This window comes from Callospermophilus lateralis, chromosome Y (genome assembly GCF_048772815.1).
Source record: "Callospermophilus lateralis isolate mCalLat2 chromosome Y, mCalLat2.hap1, whole genome shotgun sequence".
Lineage (NCBI taxonomy): Eukaryota > Metazoa > Chordata > Mammalia > Rodentia > Sciuridae > Callospermophilus > Callospermophilus lateralis.
Window position 1 is genome coordinate 7,187,345 of NC_135326.1, and position 27,602 is coordinate 7,214,946.

The 27,602-nt window shown below is 47.1% G+C and overlaps 1 protein-coding gene across 2 annotated transcripts in view; it reads right to left on the reverse strand.

Annotated features, from left to right (window-relative positions):
- The window catches only part of Tbl1x (transducin beta like 1 X-linked), a 184,178-nt gene that overhangs the window by 72,539 nt on the left and 84,037 nt on the right, over positions 1–27,602 (reverse strand). The window lies entirely within an intron of this gene.

Sequence of the window (27,602 nt, forward strand, 5' to 3'; positions counted from 1 at the left end):
TATAAAAGACTGGGGGCGGGACGAGGACTGGAAGCAAAGCCAAGGATGCCAAGCATTCCTGGTTCCTCGGTCACATGAGCACTGCCAGCCCACTGTGCCCATGCACTCTCCACCCACGTGTCCCTCCTCCCTGCTGGACAGCTGCTATGACCTTTCAGGAAAGCCATTGGTCATTGGTCTCAAGAGCCCTAGAGTTCTATTTCCAGCCACCTGCACTAAAGCAAAAATTGGAAGCAATCTCCATCTCCTAACACATGTGTTAAATAAATTATAGCACATGCTCTTGGGAGGAAGAGACGCATGCAAATTCTCTCCCTCTAAGGTCACGTAGAAGGTGCACGCTGCCCAGCTGAGCAGACAGGTGGCCAAAGGCACATGTGTAAACATTTGGAAGAAAACACAGGGAACTTCTGTGGGTGCCTTTAGGTGTCTTGTTTCATGCTCATATTTATTTACCTTTCAAAATGCTTGCAACACCTGGCTTTTAATATATATATAAACAGAACAGAGAACAATCTGGCAAGCAAAGAACAGTTACTATGGCTTCCTCTGGGGGGTGGGGGTCTTCCTTGGAGTAAATGACGGCTGTTTGCCTATCGCTTCTCTTCTAGGAGCTTCGGGAAGGCCTTCCCCACAGGCCGGCTCCCTTGGCCACCTTCCTGAACTCTCACCATGCTAACGCCTATAAACACAACATCAAATATTTATGGTTGATATTTGCTGCTTCTAAAAATACTTGGAGGAGAAAGGAACTCTCTTAAGGAGGCCTGCAGTTAACCTTCTTGCTGAGCTAACCGAGCCTCCCTCTTTGGAGACAGCTGCCCACAGCATCGACGGCTGGTACCCTTCCCTCTCAAGAGCCTAGTCCTTCTGCCCAAGCTGGTCCCCTGGGACCAAATTAAAGCCCTGGCTGTTGACTTACTCCACAAGTAAGTAAATATTACATAATGGATGAACTGGGAGTAGGAAAAAAAACGATTCCCCTCCCAACAAAAACCACTTTGAATGCTTTTACCAAGACAAGTCACCAAACTGAAATACGCTGTCCAATTGGTGGTGGTGTGGGCGGTGATCAAAAGATCTGGGAACCAAAAGCAGCCTCCAGATAGATTACACTGAAATGCCTTCAATCTCTCCAAATCCTCCCTCCAACACGGACAGTGTTGAGGCCAACATGGTAGAGCACTCCAAGAAAAACCCATGCCTTCTGCAGAGACGGCACAAATATTTTCATGTAAAACCAAGAGTCAAGTGTCACACTTCCCTCCAACCCCAAAGGTGGACTTAGAAGGGCACAGCACCCCCAGGACACTCCTCCCCCTCCATAACCCCAGTCCAATCATGTGAAAAACACGTGGCCAACGCAAGCGAGGGCTTGTCCTCCTGCCATGTCAAGGGTGGAAAGCACAACCTTGGGGCTGGAGGTGCAGCTTGCGGGAGGCAGAGTGCTTGCCCACGCTTGGTCAGGCGTGGCACTGTGTGGTGAGAAAGTCAGTGCAGACACAGGGGTGCCTGCCTTTTCTGCACATGGACAACCCGGGGGACCACCCAGAACCAACCAGGCCAAATCTATACCCCTGGCTGTCACCAGGGCACCACCACCAAGCAAGCTCCCTTGGTCCTAGTCAGCAACTTTCCTCCCTGCAAAAATCCACCACGTTAGGCTCGTCAGCATGGGCAACCCGATACACACCAACACTGGGCCGTCTATCATCTCCCAACTGTCACTGACGCGCAGCCACTGCCTCCAAAATGCCACCTGCCTTCATGTTCCATCTCCGCTTCGGCACTGTTATTATTATTGGTTGCTTTTTCCCTTGAGAAATTTTGGTGACCCACCTCAGACCTGAAAAGGAGAGAAGGTGAGAATTCTTATTGTTTAAAAATTGCCCTCAGGACCCTGCTGCTTAAAAACATTTCCTCCAGCCTCCAAGAGGTGTCAACAAGTAACTGCTGAAGGAATGGATTTTGTACTGTAAAGCACCAAGAAAATGCAGCCACCTTTTTTTTTTTTTTTTTTTTTGAGAGAGAGAGAAAGAATTTTAGTATTTATTTTTTAGTTATCGGCAGAGACAACATCTTTGTATGTGGTACTGAGGATCGAACCCGGGCCGCACGCATGCCAGGCAAGCGCGCCACCGCTTGAGCCACATCCCCAGCCCGCAGCCACCTCTTAAACCATGACGAAGACAAAATGTTGTAAACTCTGAGCACTTGGAGCAAAGTCTCATCATTAGTCAATTCTGCCCATTAACTACACAGGTTACTCAATTGTTTCATTATTTTGGAAATGAAAGGCCAATATTTCCTAAGTGTCTTGGGACAGAACAGGCATGTGGAAATGCGATAGCAATTTTGAAATTAACTGGAAGATAAACGTGAATTCCAAGCAGCAAGGATAGCTCAGGAAGCCCATCCGGTAGAGGGTTCGATGACCATTTTCATTTGATTGGAGGAAAAGCCGTTTTTCCTATTGAAGAGCTCAATTAAGAGCACAGAATTGGTGCATAACATTTACTCATAGTTGACTGTTGTGTAGGCAAGGGAGAGCATTTATATGTAGGCTCTCTCAGCTCCACAGGTTAGGGCAAAAATATGGTTAAAGAAGCAAGGGTGGCAGTAGTCCTTCTCCTAAATTACCAGTACCTGAGGTCAACTGTGGTTCAAAAGTTTTCAAAGGAAACTTCCAGAAATAAACAAGTTTACATCACATGCTGTTCTCAGTAGTGTAATGAAAATTTATGCAGTCTGACTCCATACTGCCCTGCATTTGAACATCCTTTGTCCAGAGTATCCACACTGTATACACTACCCACTCATTAATCACTTGGCAGCCGTCTCAATTGTCAGATCAAGGGTTGCAGTTAACTCTAATGCCCGTGTTTAAGTAGCCCTTATTTTATATAATAATGGCCCCAAAGCGCAAGAGCAGTGAGGCTGGCAACTCGGATATAACAAAGAGAAGTCATCTAGTGTTTTCTTTTAGCAAAAAATACAAAACTTTATCATGGGTTATGTAGGCACAGGGAACAACAGCACACATAGTATTTGGTACTGTCCATGGTTTCAGGCACCTACCGAGGGGTTTGATAAGGATCCAATGTGGATAAGAAGGGATGACTAGTTTTTCTTATTTCTTATTTTCACCATTTCTTATTATGATTACACATTCACAGAGTTATTCCTTAATCAGGATGCCAATTTGTGAGTATAAAAGAACAGATATTGTAGGCGATTTTTTCAGTGGCACCCAATGAGCCTTGCCTCCCGACACTTAAATTTACCACACTGTTGGTCTGAAATACAGCAGGAATTATTGTGCATTACTTCTGTGACCAAGTTAGAAAAAGCAGGGCTGCAGCCACATGTGGAAGGGCATGTAACAGAGCCTGTAGCCCAAACAGGTTTCCCAAGGTTTCACCCCACGCTGACACCTTGCCTACAACTTCGTCAGAACCAGCCAGCTGAGGTGCCGTGGGTGCCTCAGGTGACAGGACTCATGAGAGACCAACCACCAGCTGGCTTTGGGGTCACCTGCTACACAGTGACGATAACAGGGGCGGAAGCTGGAAGTGCATTAGCAGAAAGGAGGAAACAGGGCAGAGACAGCAACCCAGTCAATCCCACTCCCCTCCAGCCTCCGCACACCCATCATCATTACGTAGTTCCATTTGTTCCCTTAAAGCACACGATGCAAAAGAACCACAGAACACGTGGCAAACAGGTACCACCGTGCACGAGTGCATTTTTGGTCCCTCCCGAGTCTAATAGGTTAGTCCTTTAACACCCAGATTTGGAAAGATCACACTGTTGAATCCCATCCCCCAAATCCCTGGGGAATAACTTGCTCCCCTCGGTGAAACATTTCCACATCCATTTTAAATGAGAGCAGAGGAAAAGCCTCCGCCTAGAGTTCTTGATGTACTCGGAGGTCAATCCTAAGTGCATGCGATCTATTTTGCCAAATTCTTGACATAAAGACATAAGGAACTTTCATCACCTTGCATCACTGTCACAGAGGAGATTCTCTTAAAGAAAGTGTCCCTTTGTGGCTTTAAAGTACTTATGTTATCTCACGGACAGGGCTAAGACTTCTTCCAAAGCACATTCTGGGCTCTGTTTGGTCAAGCTCGTTTACGAATCCCACATCACCTCCAGAACGAGAAGAAAGGTTGGACACACGTGCTCATTACTTGGGGCTCAAATTAAGAAGCTCGTGTTGTTTGAGGGCTCTCATTACCATGAAACGCATATTCTCAGCATCGCTCCTGGAAGCTGATCCTCCGGGGCGCCGAGTGTCTCCAAGGGCTGAGCTCAGCAACAGGACACCCAGGTTACCTCCCGTTTGCGGTGAGGCCACCGCTGCCAAGAGAGGAAATTCCAACGTCAAGGTCTCACCTGCCCGCCCCTCCGGGACTTCCAAACACAGAACATTTCCCACTGGACATTCTGTTTATTTAACATGGTTCCCTGGAAAGAGCCGAGAGTCCTGAACAAGGTCCAAATTAGCCCCCCAGCCTCCTCTGCAGGGTAACTTCATTAGGAGAAAGATGCATGAGGCCCCATGGAAAGGGCTTTGGATCCCAGTTGCAAAACGGCTTCTCTCCTGTGATCCCTGTCACTAGAACAGGGCGAGGGCTAAGCTCAACGTGGCCAGACTCAGGTGACCCTTTGGTGGCCCTGGGTCTGGAAGAGCTGGTGCTTCATGGCTGAATCAGAGAACCCCAGAGGGGAGGCAAGAGGGCACTCAGCCTGCATTTGTGGAATTCCTGCCGTCCAGCCACGTGGAACAGCCAGATCCCGGGAGGTGTGACCAAGAGCAGGCTCCTGGACCAAAATCCATCTGGGCATGCAACTGTGAAAACTGCAGACCAGAAAACTCTCCCTCTGAACCAGAGCACACAAGAAATCCCCTCCTGAGGGAAAGGCAATTGATGACCACACACACCGACTGTGCTTCATTCACTGCAAATGGGCCCTTCCATCAGGAGGAGGACTTCCAACCAGATCTGCTGTGGGGCCTCCCTACCCCGACAGGCCACTGTGTGGCAGGGAACAGCAGTCACGCTGACCTTTGAGGGAACACCGCACTTGCAGCTTTGTTTTATTTACATGTTAATTGTATCAAAGTCAAGGAATGTGCTGTTTGGATTTCTTTGGCCTCTTTGCAAAAAAGTCTAAATGGTGAGAGGCCATGGGCCATGCATGCTCACGTAGCTACCACTGACCACAGTTCAGGATCTGCAAGGAGGGTGGGGTTGGTGGGACACGGCCAGTATTATGGGTTTAACTGGGTCCCCTAATCTGCAGACCCTCCAAACATGTCCTAATTCTGCAACAGAATCCATGTAGATGTCAACAGTTAAAGGAAGGTGGGATCAAGTTAGACTAGGGTGGGCCCTCATTTAACATGATGATACCCTCTTAAGGTATCAGTCAACCACAGGGCTGGGGATGTAGCTCCATTGTGAGGCCCTGGGTCCAATTCCCAGCACTGGTGCCGGGGGAGAATAAAAAGAGCTATAGAAACACACACCCAGCAGGGAGAAGGCCAGGTGACAGGCAGAGACGGAGGGGAGGTGTCTACAAGGCCAAGGCCAAGGACTGCCAGAGCCACCAGAAGCTAGAAGATGCAAGGAAGGGTCCCCCACCCAGAGGCTTTGAAGGGAGCCTACCCTGCTGCCATCTTGGTTTGGAACCTGTGGCCCACAGAACCAGGAGACAATACATTTCTCAGCTGCCCAGTTGGTACTGCTTCGTTCCAGCAGCCCAAGGAATCCAAAACTCCACAAACACACTAAGCTTCAGCATCACTGTTGCAGACAATCCACAGGCAGGCAAAGGACACTCTGGTGAGCTCTGGTCCTGTGTGGAGGGAGAGTGGACACAGAGGACGCACAAACCAAAATTATGGATTAACTCTTTAGTGATTCCACAATGTTGTCCAGAAATGTACACACACAGAAGGTGAGCACATTTGTTCATGAGACTGGTAGACATACAGGCATTTGCACTGATTTTATATCACTAGACAATTATTCTAAAAACAGGTGGTGAATGGATTTCAGATCAATAAGAGACAAACACTACGGTTTTTGCTTGGCCCCAGCGACCATCACACTAAACCACAGACAGATCAGAGACTATCACTATGATGAGCTCCTTCATCCCCAGCAATTAGCCTTCTTGACGCTTGCTTTCATTAACAATTCAGAGGGGCTGGAGGTGTAGCTTAGTGGCAGAGCACTTGCCTAGCATATGCAAGGGCCCAGGGTCCTTCCCTAGCACTGCAAATTCATAGTAATAACAATAAATCTGAAATGACTTCCCTCATAAGGGGACAGGAAGGACCTCAAATCCACCTGCCTCTATGCCCACCTCTCATGACGCCAGAAAAGCCAACCAACATTCCCTCTACTCCCCCACTTCTCCAGTGGACTGTTCAAGGATTCAAACCCTGGGGCTTCTCATTCTCAACTGGCTCAAGAACGGCAGCTCCGTGTGGATTGAGAAACATTTCAGTAATAACAACTGAGTCCTGGGCTTGTTTTTTAGATCTTCTGGATTCTACAGCTCCATGTCTAAGTCAAACAGGACCAACTATTAGAAAATATAAGGTACTAAGAATCATGAAAACATCCCTGACATTTCCAAAAGGGAGAAAAGTCATTCCATCATCATTTATTAAATAACATATGTTATGGTTTGAATTTTAAATGTCTCCTAAAGGCCATGTGTTACAAGGCTTGGCGACAGCCTGTGGTGCTACTGGGGGGTGGTGGGACCTTTAAGAGGCGGAGCCAGTGGAAAGAAGTAAGGTCAGTGGGGGTGTGGCCTGGGGGGGGGGGGGATACTGGGATCCTGCTCCTTCCCTCAGCTTCCCTGAAGCTACAAAGGTGAGGAGCTCTGCTGCACCACATGCTCCCACCATGATGTTCTCCTGAGCCACAGGCCCAAAGCAACAGGGCCCAGCAAATGTGGACCATGAACCAAAGAAGTCTTTCCTCCGGTTACAGCTCCACCCCATACCATGCAAGAGCACGCACACGCACACACACACCACACTTTTTTTCAATTTCAAAGTACCCCAAGGCATGGGAGCCCTGCATCCAGCACCAATCACAACCATCAATTTGGCTTCACAGATGCTAATTCATAACCTCCATGAGAAGGCTTTCTGAGCCAGGCTCTCAGAACCCTTGAGCTTTAGCAGTAAGACTGAGCCACCGTCCCCAGCCCTGCACTTGGTAACCACGTACAGCTGGAGCGTCACTGCACTCACAGCCATGTCAGTCAATAAGACAGCATGTGCATGAAAGGGAACAAGGAAAACCAAGTCACTCAGGTGGTAAGGATGCCTGGACCTCCCAGAGACTCTGTTCTACCCAACACACACAGGGACAGCCTGGACTACAGTTCCAAGGGTCTTGCTCACTGGGATGGCCTGCTGCTGGCCTCCTGGCTCATCCTCCTGAGTGGTGAGGGGACGGCAGAGAGCCCAGAGCATGCTACAGGGAAAGGGCGCCCACAAGTCAGTCCCAAGTCACATTTCTAGGGACCATGGATGGTACGACTAAACCTGGAACAATGCAGGCACTGACCCATATATTAATTCTTGGCCCCAGAATACCAACAGGAAGTGCTACAGAATTATTATAGTGTTAACAGTTCGTTTTATGCAGTTTCAGTTTAATTCTGCATCTTTACATTGGTTTACATTTCTTTCAACTGTGCACAACACCATGGAAGATTTTGATAAACTTAGCTCCCCCCCCACAATTGGAAGTGCTGGGGATGAAATCATGGGCTTCTTGCGTGCTACACCCCAGCCCTTTAACTTTTCATAGATCCGTATACATTATTCTACAGTAAGTCATAACATAGAATATTATCCACATTTATTGCATGCATTCAGAACATGTCCAACTTTTCCTTACTCGTCACTCTTTAGAAACTAGACGGTGCATTTTCCCCAAATCATTGCATATATCCAGAAGAAGAATCTGGTTATACGAGTATCTGAGGCCAGCTGTGCGCATCCTGCCCTTGGGGAACATGTCCAGAGCTCAACACCTACCAGCATTCCTTTGCAATAAGAATCCAAGCCCAGGGGGCAAGCTTCCACCAGGAGAACCCAGCCCTCCCACCACCCCTTCCTGAAGGCTGTCAGAGACACCAGGCTTGGCCATAGACTCCCTCCTTATATGACCCACCTGTTCTAGATGGTTCCACACAAGGACAGAGACCAGCCCCTGAAGAACAGTGGTGGTGGCAGCAGCCTGGGTGCCCCACCCCCATCTCTGCTGTGAGCTCTGATCCCAGACTCACTGGGACCTCATGGCTACCCCAAGCTATCCCCTGAAACCACTCAACCAGACATCTAGCAGTCCCCAGCGTACGTGTAATCAGCTATGCATGCCCGCGCCTGTTTTCCCTGTTCCAAGATGTCCCTTTGCCTTTTCCTCTGCATAAATTCACTCTTCCTTCAAGGGTAAGCTGTAAAGCTGATGCCGTCCTTAGGCATCCTTCATGCTCCGGGGCTTGTCTGTGTTCAGGCTGGTTCTTACCCAATCAGGCTATTAAAACAAAAAAAAAAAAAAAGGAAACAGAAAGCGCATTTCATTTATCATTGTACCTCCACTGCTCCAAAAAGACTGCCAGCGTTGGCTCAGTGACTTGAACTCAGATATATTATGAGAATAACACCCTACACAACAGCATGGCTTTCCACAGGTCTAGACACACGGCAGCAGGCAGGCGGTGTGGGCCCGGTTTGATTTTAGGTTTGTTGACAACACATATTTCCTCTGATCCAACCGGGGTCAAAAGGGCTCAGCGACATGACAGAGTGAGCACTTGTCTGTTATAAAGGTAAAATGCCATGCCCTGCAGTACCTCTTCCAAGCCAGCATGTTCGTGCCAAGCATCCCCTCCCAAATTTCTATGTTGAAACCTAACTTCTAAGGTGATGGTAGTAGGATGTGAGGTCTGTGGGGGGACCCCGGGAGGTGGCTGGACCCCCTGCTGGTGGGGCCCCTGCAATGGGGATCAGTGCCCTTATGAAAGGGTTCCCAGAGAGCTCCCTCAGTCCTCCCTCCCTGAGGACACAGCGAGAAGGCACCGTCTACGAGGAAAGAGGTCTTCGCTAGACGCTGAACCCGTTTGTGCCTTGATGGGACAGTTCCAACCCTCAGAACCATAAATGAGTTTCTGTGGTTTAGAAGCTACCAATTTGTTTTGTTATACCTGCCCGAGCGAACTTAGCCATCCGGCTAAGCTATGATGCTTGGGAAAGTTAAAGCAGATTCAATGAAATTTTCTTTTTTGGCGGGGGCAGGGGTGCTTAATCCCCAAGTCACATCCCCAACCCTTTTTTGTATTTTATTCAGAGTCTCCTTAGTTGCTTAAGGCCTTGCTAAGTTACTAAGGCTGGCTTTGAACCCAACCCATGATCCTCCTACCTCAGCCTCCCAAGTTTCTGGGGTTATGAGTCATTGTGCCAGGATGATTCAATGCAGTTCTGACTTTACAAAATTTTGAGCTTACATTGGGCTTATTCAGATGTAGACCCATCGTAAATCAAAGAAATCTTCAAAGAAATACAGATAGTCAACAAATATATGGAAAAAATGTTCAACCTCTCCAGCAGTTTTAGAAATATAAACCAAAACTATACTGAGATTCCATCTCTACTCAGAACGGCAATTATCAAGAATATAAGCAACAATAAGTGTTGCCGAGGATGTGTGGGGAAAAGGTACACTCATACATTCTGGTGGGACTGCAAATTGGTGCATTCACTCTGGAAAACTAGGATATGGAACCACCATTTGATCCAGCTATCCCAGTTCTCAGTTTATACCTAAAGGGCCTAAAATCAGCACACTACAGTGACAGTTACATCAATGTTAAGCAGCTCAATTCACAACAGGTAAGATATGGAACCAACCTAAGTGCCCTTCAACAGATGAATGGATAAAGAAAACATGGTATATATCACAATGGAATATTACTAAGCCTTAAAGAATGAAATTATGGCATTTGAAGGTAAATGGATAGAACAGGAGATGATCATGCTAAGTGAACTAAGCCAATCCCAAAAGGCAAAGGCTAAATGTTCTCTATGATGTGTGGATGCTAACACACCAGGTGGGTGAAGTAGATAGGTGTGCACTGGATTAGAGAAAGAGGAATGAAGGGAAGGGAGGGGGGATGGGAATGGAAAAGACAGTGGAATGGACACTTTCCTACGTTCATATATGAATACACGACCAGTGAAATCCCACATCGTGTACAACCACAAGAACGAAATCAAAGCTAGACTAAGATGTACTCCATGTCCATATAAATATGGCAAAACACTCTACCGTCATGTATAACTAAAAAGGACAAAGATCGTTTTTTGTTGTAGTTGGACACAATCCCTATTTTTTTTAATACTTTCATTTTATATGGTACTGAGGATTGAACCCAGGACCCCCCACATGCTAGGTGAGCACTCTACCGCTGAGCCACAACCCCAGCCCCCAATAAAGATCATTTTTTAAAAAGTATTAAAAAAAATGGGGGGGGAGGCATCTTCAGTAAATGACTGAAAGACAGGACGAGGGCTGCCCGCGGGTCCCTTCTTGGGCTTGCGCTACAGTGGAGCGCCAACGCTGGGCTGCACCACAGCTCCAGGCGGCCGGACCCCTCTGGCTTAGCTGCGCTGCATGATCTAGACATTTTCCATACACTCTGGACATTTCACACATTTCTTTCTCTGAAAAGGCATTCTACCCGCGTCTGACTCTTGGCATTTGGCGTACATTCTGGGCGGTGGGAAGCTGGATATGTGTGTGGGATGGAAAATGGAGGAAGCTGGAGCTCACTGCTGCTCCAAATTAATATCTTTGGGAGGAAAAACACTCACAGAATTTCATAAAGGAAACGAAAGGCAATTCTAGAGGGTCATGAAGAACTTCAGTCTCAGAAGCACCCTGCTAACCTCAGGTTCAAAAACAGAGCAGAGCGGCCGGGGTGGAGCTCAGTGGTACTGCCCTGGGTTTCATCCCCACCACTGCAAAAAATAAACGAGTAAAACAGAAAAAAGCATTCTGGGCTTTCAACACTAGCAGGTCCTTCTGCTTCCCAACTTCACTCCTTACTGCTCAAATTGTTCCTCCACACCTGGTCTCCCCTTCCTCTTTGAAACTTATGTAGATAAAACCTGAATCTTTTAAAAGCCACCTGCTCAGATGGGGGCAGTAGCACACGCTTGTAAGTCCCAGTGGCTCAGGCAGCCAACGTAAGCTCAAAATATTGTCAAGTCACAACAGCATTGAATCAGCCCGGCACAAAGGCTCATACCTATAATCGGAGAAACTCAGAGGAGGCTGAGGCAGGAGGATCACAGGTTCAAAGCCAGCCTCAGCAAAAGCGAAGCACTAAGTAACTCAGTGAGACCCTGTCTATAAATAGAAAACAGGGCCGGGGATGGGGCTCAGTGCTCGAGTGCCCCACGTTCAATCCCCGGTATCTAAAAAATAAAAAATAAAAGCCATCTTTTCTCTGAATATGAGATATTTGTTTTCCCCGAGTCTTCCTGACTGATCAGTCTCCTCTACAGCTTTCTCCTTCTGCCTATGTGAGAAGCAATGTCAAGCAGTGCAGCCTCAGTACCATTATGTATAACCAGATACTGCAGACGTGGCTAGTGTTACGGAAGACCGGGGGTGCCGAGCTACAGAGCCTTCCAGCTCATCCTCGGTCTTCCCCATAAAGGACGGTGGGCGTTACATGCACACACGGAGTATTTCTATCTGCTCCTTCTACTTGGTTTGGAGACACACACCTCATCTTAAGTGAGAGAAAACATAACTTCAGGATACCTGGAGACACATTACAGATAATGTTAACCCAGGTAAATGGGGAAATGTCGCCGAGTCTGAGCAAGGACAGATCCTCACGTTTACAGTTACTATCCATTGGATTTCTAGGTCTCCTGGCCTTTAGACTGCCTTCATACAGACAGCAAGAAGAAAAACTTACAGCAAACACTCAAAACTTCAGGAATGACATTTCCGCACTCACTGAATGACAGTGTGGCATTTAAATGTATCACAATATGATGGTCAATTTTATTCTGCCTATTTGGAATGCATGGTATTGATGCCAAAAAGCTCAGCTATAGCTATCAGGCACTCTTACTGTTTTTCTGCCGATGAGCTCTTTAAAGCTGGTTTTCTTTTTAAGCAGACCTAATGTATAACCTGCGCTAGTTACTTGGAGGGTCATTTGTTGAAGCATAGCCAAGGATCCCTTTTTCTACAACTCTGAAAAGTATTTAGTAGATAAACCCTCTACGTTAAAAGACTGAAACAAGGTTAATATTTAGGCAAAGAGGTATTTATACTTCAAACACACAATAATTAGTACCCTCCTATCAGCGGAGCAGTAGCCACTAATCCATTTCCAAATGCAATCAGCGTGTGACCTGCTGATTGAACCAGATTACCGCGTAGCAGACATTCCCCATTTGAGTCCCTGGCCCACGTACCAGCTCTAGATGGCCTTGGGCAAGCAATGCAGACACATTTTTGACAGTATCTTCTTTCTCTGTCAACAGGGCTTAGAATTACGAAGTCCCAGAAGACAGAGTCAACCATGCAGCTTTCTAGAGACTGCCAGGGGCCGTCCCACACCCCTTAGAAGGATCAGAAGCCCCCACCCCATCTCTCCAAGCAGCAAGGCCACACCAGCTCTGGAGAGGCGCTCTAGAATGTGAGTTCTCTAAGAGGAAAGAAAAGGTGTGCAAATATAAGGTGAAAAGGGACAAGAAAGGTGAAAGACGGCGACTGGAGGATTCACGTGTTTCCTTTACACATATACATCTTCAAGTCAAGACCAGGAGCTTGAGACTAGTCTAGGGCATCTGACTTTACTGAACCTTCACTGAAGAAACTTTGAGACCCTGGTGCATCCATATTGGTGGCTGATAAAGTGGGGAAAACGGCAAACCCCCAAGATCCACTACCTTCAGGGATATGCTATAAAACTGATTGTTGTTCCTCATGATCTGAGGGTTCCCCAGCTGCAACGGAAACCCACCAAGATCGACAATATCTGGGAAATAACTATCTCTACAGACTTTTGTCATTGTCCCCTAAATGATATACAACAAGTATCTACACAGAATTCCCATTTTCTTGGGCTGGGGTTATGGCTCAGCGGTAAAAGTGCTCACCTAGGACGTGTGAGGCCCTGGCTTCAATCCTCAGCACCACATATAAATAAATAAAAGGTACTGTGTCCAACTACAACTAAAAATATAAATATTAAAAAAAGGATTCACATTTTCTACAACATAATCACAATGTATCATACCTGATACAATGTAATACAATGTATCAAACATCTAATGCAACATAACGCACCTAATAAGTCAGAAGACTTCAAGTGCATGGGAGGATTGCTGAAGTTGTATGAAAAGACTCTGCCATTTTATATAAGGGGACTTAAGCATTTTCAGGGGGTCCTGAAACCAATCCCCTGCTGACAGAGGGCTTAAATATAAATTGTGGTGCTTGCATTTGGAGGGAAGGAGGAAGGCAGGGGAGAGAAATCAAAAAGGATTTGGGCATATGCTAATAATTATAAGAAAAACAAAACAAGGACTTGGGGTGTAGCTCAGCGGTAGGGTGCTAGTTCAGCATGCCTTCGACCCTGGGTTCCAACTCCATCTTGGCAAAAATAAGCCCACTCAAGGTACTACAACCTATGGATTCCAAATGGAGATTTTCTAAATGGGAACAAGTCGAGATGAAAGTTGTTTAAAACCACGATTCCATTTCTGGGCCCCTGTTTTCCCCAAACCGTATCTGATTCTAGAATTTCTCCCTAACCCCCAAGAACCTTTTATCTCACAGTAGATGAGGTAAGACTCCCCAGTGGCTAAAACTTGTTTCGTGGATTCTTTGAGAAATTGCTTAACAAAATGATTCTCGCCCTATCTGGGCAAGGAAGCCAGCAACAGAGATGGCCAGAGGTTAAGTTCCTATAAACCATATTCTTACAAAGCAACAGCATCAAACCAGGGATGGAGGAAGCAACATCAATTTGGAAGTTTTTCATAAAAGCGACTTCTCCAAGATCAACTACTACGCCTACCACCCCTAGAAAATGACTGCCCATTTATTCTCTCACCAATTCCTGAGAACTAAAACATTCTCTGTGCAAAAATGTGTCTACATACAATGATTTCCCTTCTAAAATAAAGATACCCAGAACTAAGACAGTTATTACAATATTATGCACCGACATAAAAATTGTTGGAAATGTTTTCTCAGGAATCTCAAGCAAGTTAATTCACAGGGCACGGCTTGGGGTGCAGAGTTGGTAGGGAGGCAGACCCCAGCAAGACATGAAAAATCCCCTCATGTCTCCATGGTTGAGCCTTTTTTGCTATATCCCATTTCGTATTTATTCTCCAAGGAAACATGCCCAAGTGCTCTACAATAGAGACCATAGAAAATGAGAGCCGATTCCTCCTGACCTCATACTGCAGGCAGCCTAGGTTTCTGATGTACAGCACAATGAGGTATCTACAGGACCCCCCCCACCTGGAAGGAATCAAACAAAATGCCCAACCGCCTTCCACAACATACACACTTAATAACCTCCCTATTTTATAAAGTACCCAGCCTGAGAAATCTGTCACAGCAACAGGAAATAGATGAACAGACTCGGTCTGACCTAGCCAGATGGAAGCAACTCCATCGGCACAGCGTGAAAGCACAGAGCTCCAAATCCCATCTCTTCGGAAGCTGGATGTGGAAATAAGCAATGTCCAAGAAAATTCACTGAGGAAAACATCTTTTTCATGAAGCACATGGTGTGACATGTGAGATGGACAGACCCATGAATATGGTGGCCTCCCCTTCCTTGGTTTGGGCAACACAGGTACCACCATCCTGAAAGAATATGTGAGCACACAATGGAATATTATTCAGCCATGAAACACGAAGGAAACTGGATGCACTCTACAAAATGCATAAAACCTTGAAAGCATTATGCTTAGATTTTCCTCAAATCCAACCAAGTAGGTGAGAAGCCCACGTTACTTGCACAGAGACATTTCAGATAGCAAGAACACGGCAAGATCCTGATATTCACAGCCCAGTGTGAGCAAAGAGGTTGGCAGCAGACAGTGAAACCCAGTGTCCCTTGCGCTTTATAAGCTGATGATGGAAGATAAGGAAATCCAGTCAGCTTGACGTCTGCAGAAGGGCCAGGCATTCTGCTAGTGCTCCGTGCTCACAGGAAGGGGAAGGCAAGCACAAAGACGAGGCTGAAAACTTGTAGCTATCGGGGCAGGGGTGCAGCTCTGTGGTGAGGTGCCGGCTTAGCATGCATGAGACCCGGGGCTCCATCAAACGAAACTTGGAACTTCTGCTCAAGCTGGTCCTGGCTCTTGGATCTGTCCCAGTCATCCTGAGTGGGCTGGTGCTTGGCCATACCCTGTCCATCTTTTCTCTCCCAGACCCCTGCTAACACAGACACTCCATGATCTGAGGGCAGCCCGAGTGTCTGAGGAAGTCACAGCACCATGCAGAGTCAGGTCCCACCCTGTGGGATATGGAAACCCGACTCGTGCTTCCATGGGTTCTTTTCAAGATCTCTGGATAATAAGAGGGAAGAGGGGGCCTCTCCCAGTGAGACCGAGAGGAAGTCTAAATATCAAATGAAATGGTGCACAGCATTGATTTAAAAAATTTGATTCAGAATGCTCTGAATAGCTCAACTCGTGAGAACACTTAGAAACTCCAATACATTACTGGTTGGTTGTCCAACTGCAGTGCCGGGAATCGAATCCAGGACTTTGTGCATACTAGGATAGCACTATACCATGAAACGACATCCCTGCTCCTCGAACACACTTAAAAGATATTGTACTTGGAACACACAGGTGACCCTCAGTATCTGCAGGAGACTGTTCCAGGTCTCCCATGGATATCATATTCCAAAGATTCTCAGAAGTCACTAAGAATTTTAAAACAGCCTAGAATGTGCATATAACCTACACACTTCCACCTATACACTTTCAATCATCTAGAGGTTACTTAAGATACAATGTAAATGCTATGTAAATCGTGGTTATATTGCAATTGTGGGGGGGGATAATGACCCCCCAAAAAAGTCTGTACATGTTCAGTACAGAAACAATCCCCCGCCCCGAATATTTTGGATCTGCATTTGGTTGACTCCACAATGTGGAACCCACAGATGAGGAGCATCTGTACGCAGGCTTTCTTAAGGAGATGAAGAAAATGGACTTCCTAAAAGCCTTTAAAATGTTCAGAATCCAAATGCCAAACCAGTCCTTCCTCCAATACATTCTATTCAAGTGAAATGAGGTCTCAGTCAATAGTTGAGTTTGAAGATTGCCATCAGTGACGTTCTGCATTCTCTTTCTTTGGATAGAATTAAGAAACAACCAAAAAGTTAGGTGCTCATACAAAACCATAGAAATTACACAAAGCAATCCTTTCGTATTTGTTTTGTAATAATTTTAAGGCTTGCAAAAAGTTGCAGAATCAGCACAGAGTTCTGTCAAACTGGCACCTGGAGTCCACTTGGGTGAACGTTCTCCATAGACGCAGCAATTGGCAAAATGAAGAAATCCGCACTGGGACAGGACAATTCAGTAAGTCACAGACCACCTTCAAACGTCACCAATTTAGATCCAAGTCATACACTCCAGCAGGAAGTGCACAAGACACAGGGTCCTTCTCAGAGTACCACCCCAGGAGGTTGACAAGCCTTCTCTCTCATCATCTGACCTTTGACCACCTGGCCAATGGGGGCTCTGCTGGGTTTCTTCACCATAAGTCCCAACTCCCGTCCCTTTTGTAATGAATGCACATCATGGAGGTGATACTCAGAGCCTAAGCTAATATTACGTAACCATTCTGAAATGTCAGATACAAACATGAACATATTGCCACAGGGGATTATTTCCATGATGAGCTCTCTTCCTATCCTTTTCCCAAGGAGAAGTCTTTTAAAATGCTACTTTAAGAAGAAAAAAAAAACTCCTTCGTCTGATCACGGATGCAAAGTTAAATAAGAGCAAACACAATACTTACAATTTGTCAAGGGATTTATGTGTGAGAAGCATCCAGGAAGCTCATTAGCAAAAGAACTAATTCCAATAAGCTGCCTTGGTCCAGGCAGGGATGCACCCAGAATGCAAAGGATGTTCGTAATCAACACTGGATTCTGCGGGATTTTTATCCTGACTATAAGCAAAAGTTCTTTTGGAACGTCTATTTCAAAATGATATTGCACATATATGTTGATGGTGAGGTTCATTGCCAGGCAACAACTAAAAAGAAAAAGTGGCTCCTATAAGCCCTAAACTACTCTAAAATAATAAAGCTCATTAATTTTTTGATGAGTTATAATGAACATTGTTAAAATAAAAAATGACGAGAATTAATGAACACACACATCGTAAAACCAGCAGACAATGGGTTCCCATATCTCCAAGAATCAGTATCCAAGTGGGAGAAAAACAGGGCCAATCTGAGAGGACACCCCCTGGGATGCTCTCAGTGGGTGCTATAAATGAGAAGGATCGCCTCGAGTGGCATACTCAAACAAGAAACTACAAGAAGGCATGGATTGTAAAGCTTAAAAATAGGGGCAAAACCCTAATAAAGCCACAGTATATTTAAGAAAATAGTTGGCATTTTAACAACAGAGATGGACAGACGTAAGGAAACCCCAATAGCTCCAGCCTACAGTCCCTGATCCCGAAGCACAGGCAAATAAACCTCCCCTGAACCTCAGCTGCAAAGCACAGACAGCCTCTCTGGATTCCAACAGAGGCAGATGGGGTTCATTCCCCATCTCAGCGCTCACAAGCTCCCTGACCCCGAGCAACCTGCACCCCCAGGGATGGATTATAGCACTTCTCAAAGAACAGCAACCAGCTGCGCAATTAAACAACCCCGCTGCAGCAGAGATATTTCTGGGCACCCATAAGTTATTGACTAATGATATAGCTGGCTCAGGACCCTAAGATCACGGCTCCCATACTGGGTGGCACTGTGATCCCCAGAAACCCATGTTCGACTCTTAACCCCTGGTACCTACGAATGCGACCATGTTCGGCAACAGGGCTTTTGTAGATGTGATGAAGCCAGACTCTAAGAGGTTGGACCCTAGATCTAATGACTGATGGCTTTGTTATTGGAAGAGATTTACAGACAAGCAAGGTAGGAGGCCACATGAGGACACAGGCAGGGGCTAGAGGGATGTGGCCACAAGCCAAGGGACACGCAGAGCCACTGGAGCTGGAAGAGGTGGAAGGGGTCTCCGGTGGAGCCTGCACAAGCAGCCAGTGTTGACCACACCTTAACTCTGGGCTCCAGAACTGAAAGAGAATACCTTTCTGGTGCTCTAAGGCACCTGGCTGGTGGGAATTTGTTATAGCACTTCTGGGAAACGCACGCTACAAAGTCTGATCACAGCACCGACGACAGGCACAGATGCAGTTGTGTGAGTGTGCAGGCCTGCTCATCCAGACGTCCACGTTCAAATCACACACATGCCAATGTCACTCATCTTGCGGGCAAACCCCACAGGATGCCTACAATCTCAGCCATCAAATGCAACAACGCCATCAGGTAACATTTGAAAACATCAAAAGGGAGGCAAAAGGTCCCCCAAAGAGCAAGGGATGGAAACGTCAGTGACGGGACACGGGATCCCGAGGCAAAAGGACTGCTCAGAAACACTAGCCCCATTGCACCCGAAACCGATACTCTGTGGCTCATGGAACTTACTACAAGCATTTTCACTGCCTTAACATTACACTAAAATATTGTTTAGCCAAAAATAAAGATGGCAACAACCTGAACGTGCTTCTAGATGATGAATGAACAAAATCCAGTTACACCTACAGTGGAATCCTACGCAGCAATCAAAAGGGGTGTGGTCTGACACATGGTAGGACAGGAAGGAACCCCAACAGCAGGCCCAATGACGTGGCAGCCACAGAGGCAGAACCTGTATGACGCTGGCCTCTGTGAGAACACTAACCACCACCAGGTAGTGCGCTTTGATGGACGGTGTGGATTGTGAACTGGGTCTTAATCCAGCGGCTGAACCACACACAGGTCATTTCGCTTGGTGTCTGAGGTTTATCACACCCGTCAATTCTGCTCAGGAGACCTTACTCCCTTCACCGTGGGCTGTCCACACTCTAGGACGTCACAGATTAGTCATCACTGGACTGGCAACTCCCTCCATGCTCCCAACCAAGGCTGAGCCTTGAGAATAGGCACCCGGATCCCCATCACCTGGGGGGTCCCTTAAGCTGCCCTGCTCTTTCCAAGGACAGAAAATGCCCAGCCAGGCCCCTGGCATCCTGCCCTCTAAAACTGCCTGCAGTGTAATCACGGCAGGGCAAATCCACTTTTAACCACCCAGCATTCTGCCGGCAGCCCTGTGGTTCCAGAGCAAAGAGCACACTCTTCCACGTCTGCCCGACTTCCGCTGCTGGGGAACGCCTGTGGGTCAGGACGCAGGAAAGACCGACTCCACAGCAGAAGCACCCGGTTCACAGCAGAGATGGCCAAAGGAAGGGAAAACCCACAGGCAGCCATCGTAAAGCTGAGCTTAAAACCAACCAAGACCAATGCTGTATTTTCATAATAATAGCTGCCACATTTAACCAAGAGTCCTCTAAGGCCAGCGCCCACCCCATTCCCTTTTCATGGGTCCCTGGAGGACTGGAGAATCTGAAGAGCTAGCAAGTTTTCAAGACTGCTCCCTTGACCCGGGTCAAGGACACAGCCACCCTCTGTGAAGGAAGATGGGAAGGAAAGGCCTGGACTTCGGCACCTCCTCTGGCCAATTCCTTTCCCGCTCTCCAGGGTTCCACTTATTTCACAACAGCCCTGCAAGGCAGGTAAGATCTCATTCAACACTGACGCGGGTAATGAGCAGCCAGAGACGCAGCCTGTTGAGGTGAGAAGTGAAATTTGAGGGTGGGCTGGTCCCAGGACTCCCCCACAACTCCAGTGCAGAGTTCTTGAGGACTCGTGTCAGCATGTGCTTCCATCCCGGTACAGTAGACCCAGCCAAGGGATACAAAAGTCAGCTCTCCGTTACCGTGACAAATCCCCGAGATAACCAACTTACAAAGACAAAAGGTTTGCTTTGGCTCCTAGTTTTGGAGGCCTCTGTCCATGACCAGGTGGCCCTATGACTTTTGGGCCAACAGTGAGGCAGCACATCCTGGCGGGCAGCTCTGGTGGAGCAAAGCCACAGACCTCACAGCCAGGGTGACAGAAAGAGAAAGGGGTGGAAACTCCAACACCCCCATCAAGGGCCTTGATGAAGAACGTCCATAAACCTTAGGTCCTCAGAGTCCAGGGTTGTGCTGGGAGCTGCTAACAATGCACCCTGTGCCCACGACAGACCCAGACTTCTGACCGACGGAAGGGAAGCGAGTACTCGGTGCAAACCCCAGAGTTGGGCACAGGGAGCGGTTGTAATCTTTTCAGGAAGAAAGGGAACATCTCCAAATCCCAGTGCCCAGCTGCCAGGCAGCATCACTAGCAACCCCACCCCCACCCAGCAAGGTCAACCCTGCCTGCTTCCCCCCCTTCGGCACCCAGGCCAAACCCCTCCCCCACCCCCCACCCCGTTCTCTCTCCCCCTGTTTAACTTCCTCTAAGAATACTCAACTGCATTGTAATTGCAAAGGCAGTCACGTGGGAAGAGATATTTTCAAAATGATAGTCCACAGAGGTAGGCACAATGGTGCACCCCTGTAATCCCAGTGCCATGGGAAGCCGAGGCAGGAGGATTGCCGAATTCAAGTCCAGCAGGGCAACTTGGTGAGATTGTCTCAAAAAAATAAAAGGAGCTGGGAATGTAGCTCAGTGGGAAAGCACCCCTGGGTTTCATCCTCATTAGAGAGAGAGACAGACAGACACACGCAGCCAACTAAAGGGGCCAGAACAGAAGCTTATACTTCACAAGACACACGCCCCCACCCCGCTTAAAACCAATGAAGACCAATGTTGTATTTTCATAATACTGTCTGGTTGGCTGGGAGCCCAACTAACACACCCTACACCCTGGCCCTAATTGTACCAGATAATTTTAGAGAGACGGTTAACAGGGTTAAGAAGAAAATATTGAGTCTGATTGGGCAGATGGGGCTAATTAGGTGTCCTGTTCGAGAGGATAAATTTTAAGCTAAGGATTTGAAGAAAGACGACGACATACAGGGAAGAACTTAAGAGACAAATGGTAGGTGCAGTGGTGCAATCAGGAGAGAATCACAAGGACAGGGAAAAGCCCACTATGCAATACAAAGAGCAACGGACAGCGTGCACTTTCCCTTAGAGTTCAGACACAACACTAATCAGATCCATTAGACCAGGGTGAGCAAATTATGCCCGGGAGGCAAAATCTGCCCAGACTGGTCGCCTGCACACATCAAGCTGGAAAGAACAAAGCCCTGCCATTCTTTTATCTAGTATTTATGGCTGCCCTCCCCCTAAAACCACAGAGCTGAGCTACTGTGACAGAGACCTTAAGGTCCACAAAGCCAAAACACTACAGGGACTCTGCCTTCTACAGAAAAAGTCTGCTGCCTTCTGTGCCAGACATCTTCATCACATGATTTAGAGGAAAAGAAGAAAGCTTAGAGATTTCTCTAATTACACACATACACAGAAGAGGGAGAGTGGGAGAGGAGGAGATAGAAAGGGAAGGGAGGGGACAGGTAGGGAGGGAGAAGGAGAAGGAATTAGCTAATATAGGCAGAGGGAAAATGCAAACATACACTGAAAAGTGTCTCTCCTATGCTACCAACCTCCTCCTAAAAGGACTAGGAGGTCCAAATCTTAGGATTTCCTTCCAGTCATGCTCTACCAACATCAATCTGTACCATATGCCGCCTCCTGGTTTATATGCAACTTGTGATAATGTATCCTCCTATGGGAATACGTTATGAGACATGAATTGGAAGCAAGAAACCACAGAGTACTAAGCTCTACGCTTAGTATCCTTTTTTCCTATATATATTTAATAAAGTTTCATGTTTTTACTTCGAAGACGCACACACCACTTGTCTTTGGCATATTCAATTTGTCAGCATCACTACTCTTAGATCTGGGGCCATTACAAATTACAAGAGGGGTCACCCGACACAAGCATTTTGATACCATATAATTGATATAACATCGGGACTACCAGGAGGGTACCATATACAGTGTGGACACGTTAAAAAAAAAATGGATAATTCATATCAGAAAAGAGATGGCAAAAGATTTCATCAAAATATTCAGAACACGCATTTTAAAGCTTATGGATTGTTCAATTTTGTCTTTCCAGACTGTGGTTGGCCATGTGTAATGACACTGCAGAAACAAAACCATGGATAATGGGGAACTACTGTATGAGGCATCTTGTTTTTGTCCACGCAAACATGTCATGTGGTGCTTCTTCCATATATAGAATTATTCATTTTTTTTCCTATCGTTTGGTAGATTTCATGCTAGTGTGTCCTCATTTAGTAAATTCAGGATTGACACTTGGTATTCATCAAAGCAGAAGAATGAACCGAGAGAGAACTTCTTTGCACACATTTAAGATATCTCCACAAAACAAATCTCAAAATGTAACAATTCTAGGTTAAAGGGTACAAATGTCTCATATTGGAGAACAGGTTGGCAAACTGTCTCACAAAAAGGTTGCATTCAGTTTATCCTGCAGTGTCTTTGCACCAACAGAACACAGGGACAGACAAGCTTTCTGACTTCTATTTAATGGATTGAGGTGAAGTGGTTATCTGGTTTTTCATTTGCATCTCCAACCTAACAAGGGGGATCCTTCCACCTATTTTAGACCTATCTGCTTCTTTTCCCAAAACTATTCACATATTTAGCCCTTTTCAGTCTGTTATGGTTTGAATGTGTGCTGTCCCCCTCCCAAACTCCTGGTAATGCAGGAATATTTGGAGGAGAGGCTATTAGATAACGAGAGCTGTGAGCTGGGGTGCAGCTCAGTGGTAGAGTGCTTGCCTAGCACACACCGAGGCCTCAAGTTCAATCCTTAGCAGCCCCAAAGGTGGAGGGAGCGCAATCTGTAACCTAATCAGCCCACCCTGATTTGAATGGGTTAACTGGGTGGTAACTGCAGGCAGGTGGGGACTAGCTGAAGGAGGTAGGTTACTTGGGGGGCGGGCCTTCCAAGGATGCATCTTCCCTGGGGCCCCTTCCCCTTGTTCTTCTCTGCTTCTTGGCTGTCAGGAGCCAAAAAGCTTTCTTCTGCTGAGCCCTCTGCCAAGATGCGCTGCCCCATCTTAGGCCGAGAGCAATGGGGTTGACCATCTACGGATCGAAATCATGAGCTCCAGGTAAATTTTCCTGCTCCAAGTTGTTCTTGTGGGGGGTTTTAGTCACAGCAATGAAAAAGCCAACTAAGACAGAAATTGGTACCGAGAAGTGGGGCTGTCACTCCGACTAACATGAACGTGTGGTTTAAGTCTTTAGATGTGGTTGGCGGGAGAAATTTTGAAAAGTGTAGAGACGCAAACTGGAAAAGCCTTAGAATGCTATAGGCGGAGGTCAAGGAGGGAATGTGGTGGGACCTCAGAAGACCAGAATGCCCACAGGAAAGCAGACTGTGCTCAAAAGGTCTAAAGGAAACGAGGACCCCATCGTGAGCTGAACTAGAGGCCACTGTGTCATATTCTGGCAGAGAACTTGGCTACATTTCGCCCATGTCCCGAGACACTGAGGCTGAATTTAAAGGTGATGGCATCATTACCTGGCAGAGGACATTTCAAGGCAGCTCTGCATTTCGTCAGTAGCAGGGATATTACTGGAAGCTATTAGCCAGGTTTACTGTGGTAAGAAAGCAGAGTTCAGATTTTCTAAAAACTTGCAGTCTAACTCTAAAAAAAGTCCGTGTAAACCTGGGGACGAGGAAGTTGCACTTGAAGGGATTATGTCTCCTAAAGAGATGCTAAGTACTGCGCACATCGAAAATAGGAAGGATGGTTGAGGATGTCACAAAAACTTGCAAGATCATACCCACTACCGGTTCGAGGATGTAGCAGGGGGAATCCCTTTGCGATTTTGGGAGCACTCGGCTTGCCCAGGTGGGCCCAGGAAGTTGTTTCATCATGCTGAAACAACTTGGTGCTGACCATGTGAGCACGAAGAGGCCGCTGCACACGACTCCAGGGGGCCAGCTAGCAGATGACCTTGGTATCATCCGCGTCTGGTTCTGAAAAAACGCAGAATGGTCAAGTGAAGTGTCATGGAGGTTTCCACCAAGATTTTAAAGGAAGGCCTGGGGGGCCAGCCTAAGTATAGCAGGACCACGGCCCCTGGAGCTGTCCCTGAGTGTGTGATGTGTGATGGGGAAGCAAAAGCCAGATAAAGAGCTCAGGAACCAAGCGATGCCAGTAACATGGACAGTCTGCCAAGAGCAGCTGTTGGCTGCAGAGAAAGCCAGGCTCCAAGAGAGCCCGTGGGCACTGCAGCCGGCAAGGCCAAGCGGGCAGGGCCACCCAAGCCCTTTGGAGAACACATCTCAGGGCCACGGGTCCGAGATGCTGCACGTGGAGTTACAGAAGGAGTCGGGGGATCCGTCTGCTCCTCTGGCTTTCAGTCCTGCTCTGTCCCTTTTCTTTCCATGCCCCTGATCCTCCCATTTGGGATGGAAATGTCTAGTCTTTATTTAGTCTTTATTTATCATGGTATGTAGGATGTAGGTCACTTGATTTTGACTTTTACAAGAGTTCACAGGCAAGAGGTTGCCTTGAGTCTCAGAGAAGACTTTGGGCTTGGACTGGACTTTGGGACAATTGAACTCTTAAGCTATGAGACTCTCAGAGATGGACTAACTGCATTTTGCCCTGTGAGATCAACATGAGGTTTTGGCAGCCAGGGGTGGAAAGTTATGGTTTGGATATGGGGTGTCCCCCCATAGCCCCCGTCAATTCAGGAATATCAATACAGAGGGAAAATGATAAGATTAAAAGAGCTATAACCTAAGTAGTCCATTCGGGCTTGAGCAGACACGCTGGGTGGTGACTGCAGACGGGGGGCATGGCTGGAGAAGGTCACTAGGGCCGTGCCCAGGAAGGGTGCATGTGCCCTGCAGCCCCTTCTCTGCTTCCCAAAGACATCTATGGACTGAGACCTCCAGAACTGTAAGCCCCCAATGAACTTCCTCCTCTACGTTGTTCTTGTCCAGTGTTTTGGTCACAGTGATCGAAACAGCTAAGACAGGAGCGCATATATTACAGGAATCAGGCTGTGGCAGTATGTGCCTTGGTGGTGTTGGTTTGATATTTATGACCACCTCTGAACCTCCAGATAAACCAGATGCAGCACATGCCAAATGCTTAGCACTGGTTAACACTGTGTTCTCTTTAATCCTTACAAGTTCCATGAGGTAATTCATTGAGAGCCCCCCCAAGAAGAGACGTGAGGTTCCTGCATCATTTTAATCATAGTTTCCACAAGCATTGCTATTCCCAATAGACCTGCATTCTTTTCATATTTATCGCAACACTTTTCTTTATATGCCACAAACTGTCTTTCTCAATAAATCATTAGCATCTTAAGAGAACCCCACGACCAAAAGACAACAATCTGTTTTCCCTTCCCTCACACACTCCCACAGCCCGAGAGAAACAAATAGGATGAGATTCACAGTCACTGATCGCAGGAAGCAGTGACTAGGCCTCACGTGGTAAGAGACAGAATGCGACCTCCCGGGGAAGAGAGACATCGGAAATGTGATTACGTACATGACAATAAGACTATTCTGTATTATAGATTCAGTGGGTCCTTAATCCAATGGCAGGGTCTTCCTGAGATAGGTGGGAGAGCTAGTGGGGGGCGGGGGCACGCATGTGAAGACAGGGGCGGGAGATGGAGGGGTTCAGCCCCAAGCCAAGGGATGCCCGAGTGCCCACAGGTGAAGAGAGACATGGAAGAGACCGGCCCTTCTGAGCCTCTAGGACCCAGGCCTGCTGACCCCCTCGAATTGAGAGCATCACTGTCTGCTGTTATAAGCCACCCTGTTTGTGGCTATTTGTCATGGTCATAGAACACAGGATAATAGAATCACTAGGTATTTTTTAAACAATCCTTCTACATAATGCAAGCCTGTAGTTCCAGTGGCTGGGGAGCCTGAGGCAGAAGGATCACAAGTTCAAAGCCAGCCTCAGCAACTTTGTGAGGCACTAAGCAACTCAGTGAGACCCCATCTCTAAATACAAAAAAGGGCTGGGGATGTGGCTCAAGTGGGTAAATGCCCTGGGTTAATCCCCAGTAGGCCCCCCACCAAATCCTTCTGTATTAGAGATACTACCTGAAATGTTTGTGAAATGTAGTGCTATTTGAGATGTGTTTTCCCCTCAAACAAAGGAAAACACACACACACACACACACACACACCCCACGAGGATAGCAATTAATAGAAGATTTTGATACGGCTATAATGGCAGAAGGATCCCGGTGAAGAGTATGTGGGAATATACAGAAATATTCTATATACTTTTGAACCTTTTGACTATTTCCATATTAACCCAAGGGGCGTACGTCAGAAACCAGAAAATATCCCCCTTGAAGCAATGCGATTAACTTTAATCGTGGGAAACCTGCAACACTGAAGGTAATCGGGTGCCCTCCCCCACCCCTGCTCTGCAAAACAGTCTCCTTCTTGCAAAGCTTGATGTTTCTGGGTTCATTTCTTTACCAAAAGGCTGGGCCCGATTTTCACAATTCCTTCTCGGGGACCATGCTGCTCCAGTGTCACCTAGGTTGCACTAGAAAGAAGTAAGGGGGGCCGAGCTGGGCTGGGCAGGTCTCTCAGGAACCCACCACTCATCCCACACGCACGAGGCTTCCTCTGACCTGACCCTCACCTTTCCAGTGTGCTCTCAGAACGTGAGTGGCTGCACATCAGGCCAGGGCAGGATCCTGGCAAGCCAGAGGCTGACCTATGTAGGCACTTGTGACCTGTGGAGTCCCTCACCATGTGGTGGGGCCTTGTCCTGTAGCATTCCAGAGACTCCACGTGCTGGATGTCAGAAACGGTCCCTAGGGTGACAATCAAAATGCACCTCTAGACATTGCCTCGTTCCCCCTGGGGAGCATAATCCCCACTTTGCAAGAATCAGTCCTGGACATTCCTTCTGGGTGAGCCCAAACACTGCTATGTTCTTATCTATCTGGGATAAAGTGTGAATTTGGCTCTACTTTCTATTCAACAACTGTAAATCTTATAATCCACAGAGCCCCCCGGCGGGGGGGAGTATAGATAGGCAGCATGCAAGTTTAATCAGGCTCACTCAGAAGGCCTTTGGGGAAGGTAAAATAAATAATTATGGCATCGGGCCACCTGTGAAAGGGGTCTTCAAAGTCTTAGTTGAGTTGTGTGCAATTTCTAGAAACAGCAACAGAAGTTGCCATTGCTTTTTCATGGTCTTTGATTCTTCAACAGCAATGACAACCAACACTAATAGTAACAGAGGCTTACGGACAGATAGGATGGTTAGCCCACATCAAAGCCTG